We start from the raw sequence: 7,500 nt of genomic DNA on the forward strand, positions 1-7,500 counted from the left end.
GTGTTGGTGAAAATAGCAAAAAAACTGACTGCAATGATTACAGAGGCATAACACCTAAAAGCTGGCTGACTAATTGCAATAATTACAGAGGCAAAACAGAGAGATAATCAAGCATGATTTACAAAAGATAGAAGTTGCACTGACCAAATTTTCATTTTGAGACATGTACAGCAATGCGTAGAATATAGAAATCCCCTTTAGATGCCATTTGTGGACTATGAAAAAGCCTTTAATAGTGTTCACCGGCCAATTTTGTGGAGAGTCCTGCTTTATTATGGAATTCCTTTTAACTATGTAAATTTGATTAAGTCTGCTTTTGAACATAGCAAGTTAAAAGTTTATGTTAATGGAGTCTTATCAAATTATTTTCCAGTGAACAGCGGAGTACTCTAAGGAAATGTGCTGTTATCTAAGTTGTTTATCCTCTTCGTGGACTTTATAATACGTAGATGGTGGAGAATTATTTGACTGGATTGGTGAGAGGAATTTAGCAGACCTAGACTATGCTGATGATGCTGTCCTTGTTAGCAGAACACCACAATATTTGCAATGCTTGCTTACCAGAATGCTTGAAATATCACACGAGGTTTTGCTGAAGATTAATAGAAGAAAGACAGAGGTGATGAAAACGGAGTATGCAATGGCAAATGAATTGTCATTGGAAGGAGAAGGGATTAATGAGGTAGAACACTTTAAGTATTTGGGAACTATGATCTCCAATACAGGGTCTTTAGAATTAGAGTTTAGTGAGAGATTGAAAAAAGCAAATCAGACAATGGTTACGTTAAGTAAAATTCGGAAATCAAATCACCTGAAAATACATCTAAAAATCCGACTCTATATCAGTTTAGTTAGATCGCTGTTACTCTATGGACATGAGTCATGGTATGACAATAAAAAAATCTCCAAAGGATTTAGTAGATTTGAAAACAAAGCCCTCAGAGGAATATTGGGAATTAAATGGCAGGACAGGATTATAAATGAAGCTATAAGAGAGATTACTCAAGTGCCATATGTGGATGAGATCATGATGAGGGGTAGCTGGAGAATGTTTGAGGATGCTCTTTACCTTCCCCAAGAGAGATTAGTTCACCAAACTTTCAGCTGGGATCCACAAGGCACTAGAAGAGTTGGAAGACCCAGGCCTACATGACTGACGACTATGAAGCGCGAGGTAGGAGATGACGAATGGAGAAGTATTGAATTAAACGATCAAGATAGAGAGGATTGGCGAAATCTAGCCGAGGCCCTTTGAGTCAATAGAGGAGATGATGATGATGTAATAACTGTATATACATATATATATATATATATATATATGTATATATATAAATATATAAATACACACACACTCACACACACACACACACACACACATATATATATATATATATATAAATTTTTACATGTATATATACTGTATATATAAATAGACAGATAAATAGATATATATAAATATTTATAAATGTATACCCTCGAAGCGTGAATTTTTTTTAGACTATGCATTATATTTCTTCACCTTTTTAAATGCTTTAAGCTTCAATGTTCGATGTCGTGTGTGGTTTCTTTCAACTTTCCGGCATACACTTCAATCATGGCCTGGGCAAAAACACTAATCATAAAAGGAATTTCTTCTTAGGTCTGTTTTATATATATATATATATATATATATATTTATATATAATTATACATATATACATATATATATATATATATATATTTATATATAATTATACATATGTACATATACATATATATATATATATATATATTTATATATATATATGTATATATATATATATATATATATATGTATATATATTTTTATATATGTGTATATATATATATGTATATATATATATATATATATATATTCAGTATATATATATATATATAAATATATATATATATATATATATATTTATATATAATTATACATATATACATATATATATGTATATATATATATATATATTTATTATATTCAGTATATATATATAAATATATATATATATATATATATATATTCATATATATAATTACACACATATATGTGTGTATATATAAATAAATATATATATATATATATATACATATATATATATATATATATATACTGTATATATATATAAATATATATATATATATATATATATACATACATATGTATATGTATATATATATATATATATATACATGTATTATATATATCTAATCCCTTAGTGCCTTTTTCACCTGTTCGTATCCGTTTGCTTGAACTATATAGTGATGAAGTTAGTTGTTCTTTTGCAAACAATTTGTTTTAAAGGGAGATAGAGGATTAACTCCTGACGATGATGAATAATCTTATTTTCATAGTCATTAGGCCTTTGAAGTGCTTCTTATAATTTCCAGGTGAAGGTTATTGACTGATTACTCGTTTAAAGTACCACATTTGTCTTTTTTGCTAAAATGTTCTTGTCAACAGAGACCTACCCACCAGTGTTGTGTATCTAATTATTGGAAGTTCTAAATGATGAGCGCCCGTCGGACAGCCAGAGTTGTTGTAAGGTTACTGAAACACGCAGGTAATATCTGCATGATCCATCCCTATCAATAAGGACACAGTTTGGATTTATAAGAACTTTATGAAAGGGCAGACTTTATAGAGAAATGCCCCCACCAAAAAACATACAGATATAATACCCTGCAGTACTGAAATATAAATTCTTTCATGGGAAGTGGCAACGTAGTCGAAGGACCCCTGAATATTCAAAATAAGCTATAGCATCGCGTTGTCATCGATTCATCAATCATTAGTCATCCGATGTTAGATTACTAATGAAGGTTTGAATATTTCAAATAATTATTTATTCAGTTGGGGTTTCTTTTCTCGAATGGCTCAACGAATAGTCTATGACCTTGTAGCCACGCTGACCTTAATCCGCTTTTCGGAGCATTCTGATTAACAAATTACTTCTGTTGGATTTTCATCACAAAGAACAGCTACCTAGTTCGAAAGGCCTAACTTTACTCCATCGGTGATGATCCTCCAAAACAGGCCCTCTATTATATTTTTACGCTTTTTCATAGTTTTAGTTAAAGGTTGTTATTTTTATCTAATTTTCTATGTTTGTGTAAAACTTATTACACTCGTATATAATTTATATTTATATAGAGTTATATATAATTTATGAATACAGACACACACACACATATATACATATATATATATATATATATATATATGTATATATATATATATATATGTGTGTGTGTGTGTGTGTGTGTGTATGTGTGTATATATATCCCCCTAATGGTCATTATATGTATATATATATATATATATATATATACATATATATATGTATATATATATCAGCCTAACGATCGTTAATTCCAATAACTTCTTATGCAAAAGTATTTCCAGCCATATGAAAGTAGTAGTTGGTTATTCTATCTAATCGTAAATGAATACTCCCATAATTTCTTTACCAAATTTATGTTTTTTTTTCTTATTAACAACATACAAGATATTCAAATTAAAACTTGATCAATCAAATAGGACAAAATAATAGTTTTAAGTCAAAACATTAATCACAGCTCGTTTTTTCTTCTATTTCTTATCTTTTAACGAAAGAGAATACCTTGACATAGTCATTTGGCTTCAAACGGAATATAATTTCTGTGTTGAAGCCGTGTGACGAGCAAGAGAGCTCTCGAACCGGATGATAATTGTTTTCCTTTAGTTTGACTCAAAATTTCTCTCATACCTTTTCTATTTCTTATTATTACTTCAACCTCCATATTTCATCAAATGCTTCTTAGCTTGGTACTCAAGCTCTCTCCCCCTTTCACTATCCATTATTTTGGGAAGGGATACCCTTACTGGGATTGGCGCTTTTTTTTTTTTTTTTTTTTTTTTTTTTTTTTTTTTTTTTTTTTTTAAATCGTAGGAGCTATGGTGGTCTTGCCAACTACCTTACAATGTTTGAACTAATATCAATAATCCTATATTGGCACGTGGAACTATCTCATGCTGAAAACTGGCCCTCGGAAAACGGGTGATTTTTAAAAGGGACCTATATGAGTTTGCCCAGGAAGAAATCTTTGATATGTACCCCAAAGAAATAATGAAGTTTGATAAGATTCCCAGAACTACTGTGTCTATTTTCTTTTGAAGACCATAGTGTACCCATTCATCGAAAATGAGAGAATACCAGTTTGCCTTTACAAACAGAAACTTTTTAAATGGTACAATTGCTTCAGATTTGGACATCCTTCTTGGGTATGTAGAAACGCAAAGCTTGTGACAATTATTCTGATCTTGAGCATGGAACCTTCCCTTTTGTTGCAAAGGGTTCTAATTGATGCCAGGATTACACACCAAGAAATAAGAATTGTCCTCAATATCAAATAGAAGAAGCAGCTGTTCAGAAGTCAGATGCAGAGCATATCAGTGTGGAATATGCTATGCGACTTTTAAATAGAACAAAAAGCTATGCCAAACTCTTAAGATCTAAGGGTATTGGGCATCCACACAACACCACCTAGACCAGGTAATGGAAAGCTTTTACACTCTAAATCCTCTTTTAAGGAAAATTCTCTGCATCATAATTTGGAATCGGTGCATCTGATCAAAGAGGCGCTGTCCCTTTCCTCTGTATCTTCCACACTTGGGATATACAACCCCAGGTTGTCATTTCATGCAACATCGTTTTCAGATTTAGAGAAAGTATCTCCTGATAGAGAGCTATCAGATATACCTGTCATAGAAAAGGTACATAATTCTAATCGAATAAAGATGGAGACTACCATCCCTCTCCCCTCCAATCAGAAATGTAAAAATACTTTTTGCCAATAGGTATGATATTTTATATGAAAATAAAGATGAATCTTTAAGAAAATTGAATACATTCAGAATTAATGTCGAGCTTCCCCATCCCCCTCGACAACTAAGCAAGAAGGCTGCTTAGTAAAATGTTAAAACAAGTTCAGCAAGAAGAGATTATCAGAGATTCCTATCACTTCAAAGAACTCTGATGGAAAGAATTTAGCAAAGGAGTCTTCCAAAACGTAAACTGTTAATTTCTCTTTAATTTTGCAATGAAACTGTCAAGGTTTAAGGGATAAAAATGAAGATCTAACGCTCCGAGTTTATGACCATTCACCTATAGTTGCATGTGTACAAGAAATAATGCCAGATGTCTTTACTCCATGCCTTAGAGATTAGTCAGTTAGGGAACTCCATGTAATCCTCAGGGAAGAAGTCATGGCGGAACTCTCATGTATGCTTGCCGCAACTTTTCCCAAAAATATTTAGATCTTCGTACTACTCTACAAGCAGCAGCAGTCTAAATAAATCTATTTAGTAAATAAACCTTATTTTGACTTAATTTGCCCCATAATGACAGTATCTCCCATGATGATATGGCTGAGGTGATAAACTAACTTTCCCAACTATTTTTTCTTCTGAAAAATATGAAAAGAGACATCCATTAAGGGTAGAAGTCTTAAAAAACTCCTAAAGGCAATCTACTAGCATCACTTATAGAAAATTAGGGTATTGGGGTTCTAAATACAGGTGAGCCTACTCACTTCCATTTCCAGAGAAGTACTATGTCATGCGTTGATCTTTCCGTAGCGATCTCTAAATGTCTAGCTGACTTTTAATGGAAAACATTGGATGACTGATATACAAGTTATCATGGACCAGTAGCAATTACAACTAACAATGTCTCATCTGAATAGAGATCACCTCTATAGTGCTAGGATAGAGCAAATTAAAAAGAAAAAAAATAGAGAAATGGGTGAAGTAGAAAGTAATGTAGATGAGTTCCAAAATGTTAATGGTGCCATTTATTTACTCAATGGAATTCCTGACACAGCTGGATTGCATTCCATTCCAAATATGACGGGTGCGTCCCCTCGATAACCAGTACCTTGGTGGTCACCAGAAATTGAGGTGTCACATAGTTCTACAAAAATTGCATTAACAAGGGGAAACAGAAACTGCACTGAAAAATAATATTGTAACTTACATGAAATGCAGAGCATAATTCTGACGAGTAATTAAAGCAGCTTAGTGTCAGTCATGGTCATCCTTTGTTTCTTCAGTGAATAAAAGAACCCGACATTCTTCCTTTTAGAGGAAAGCTCATAAAATTGTTGGCAAACATACTCCAAATTCCCAACCTGTGTTGAAAAATAATGAGCAATCTATTACTAAGCCTTTGAAAATTAGTAATTGACCAGCTGATCATTTTGAGAGACTATCCCAAAAGTTAGATGTAGAGAAGAACAAAGGACTTATAACCTCACATCAAATAAAGAAAAGACATCCAATCTCCAATTTACAGAGTGAGAATTTGTCTTTGCCCAGTTCCTTATGCAATGATAAAGCACGTGTGTTATAGCACTCAAATTTTCATCATAAATATTATCAACAGAATATATCAAGACCATAGTTTCCTAAGAGTTTAAGAAGTGAACATTATTCTAACTTTTTAAAAACCTGGAAAGGACAAAGTTTCAGCTGCAGTGGTCATTAAAAGATTCGATGGATTTGTACGAGTACTTAATCACCAGTGAAGTGTGGGTTTTGAATAATGAACTTTACAATTGATGTACTTGTGCATCTAGACTCATCTGTTTGTGAGTCGTTTGCTTCCATGCGACATCATGTGACACCATTTTTTTTATCTGAGAAGGGCATATGATACCACGTATAGGCATTGAAGATATCCACTTGTGTAACGACTTTTTGCCTCATATCAAAAGAATTCTTGGTGATATTTGACAGTATGATTGGAATTCTGTGGACCAGAATGAAATTAAGATCACAAACGATTTACCTGCTTGGACATATGATAATATGCCTCGAAGGTGGGAAACTGCCCCTTATCGTTTAAGAATTGGGCACACGAGTTTAACGCACGGGCTCTTGGCGAATGAAGTCTTCCGTGAAGATTTTTTGGTTCCCCTAATTTCTAGGTATTTACTGGTTAGATATCCATATTTTGGGGGATGTCAGAGAACGATTCCTCTCTAATGTTTGGGGGAAAGATGGAAGGTAAATCCTCACCAAAATGTTAGGAGGTGTTGTATATGATACCAGTGGCATTTTATAGTTCATACTGGAAGCTGGTCTTCATTTTCTTTAAAGTTCATATTGGAAGATGATCTTCTTAGTAATTTTTTTAAATGTATGTACAATGATAAATGTTTTATAATTAAATCATTTACTTTTTATTTTTCACCTAGTTACTAATTCTTAGTTAATCTAGCTGCAATCGGCATCAGTGCCCGTTATTGTTATGATATCAGAAAATGATCAATTATTCATTAATTCTTCTATCTCTAATTTCTATTCAGTTGGAGTATATGAAGGCTGGCCCCAATAACATTTTAATTTTTGCATAATAGATAACGATTGAATGAGAATGATTGTGCAACTGAGGCCATCATTTTACACATCCCAGACAAGCACAGAGACATACAGCAACGTAAATCAGGAATCAG

This window comes from Palaemon carinicauda, chromosome 4 (genome assembly GCF_036898095.1).
Source record: "Palaemon carinicauda isolate YSFRI2023 chromosome 4, ASM3689809v2, whole genome shotgun sequence".
NCBI lineage: Eukaryota > Metazoa > Arthropoda > Malacostraca > Decapoda > Palaemonidae > Palaemon > Palaemon carinicauda.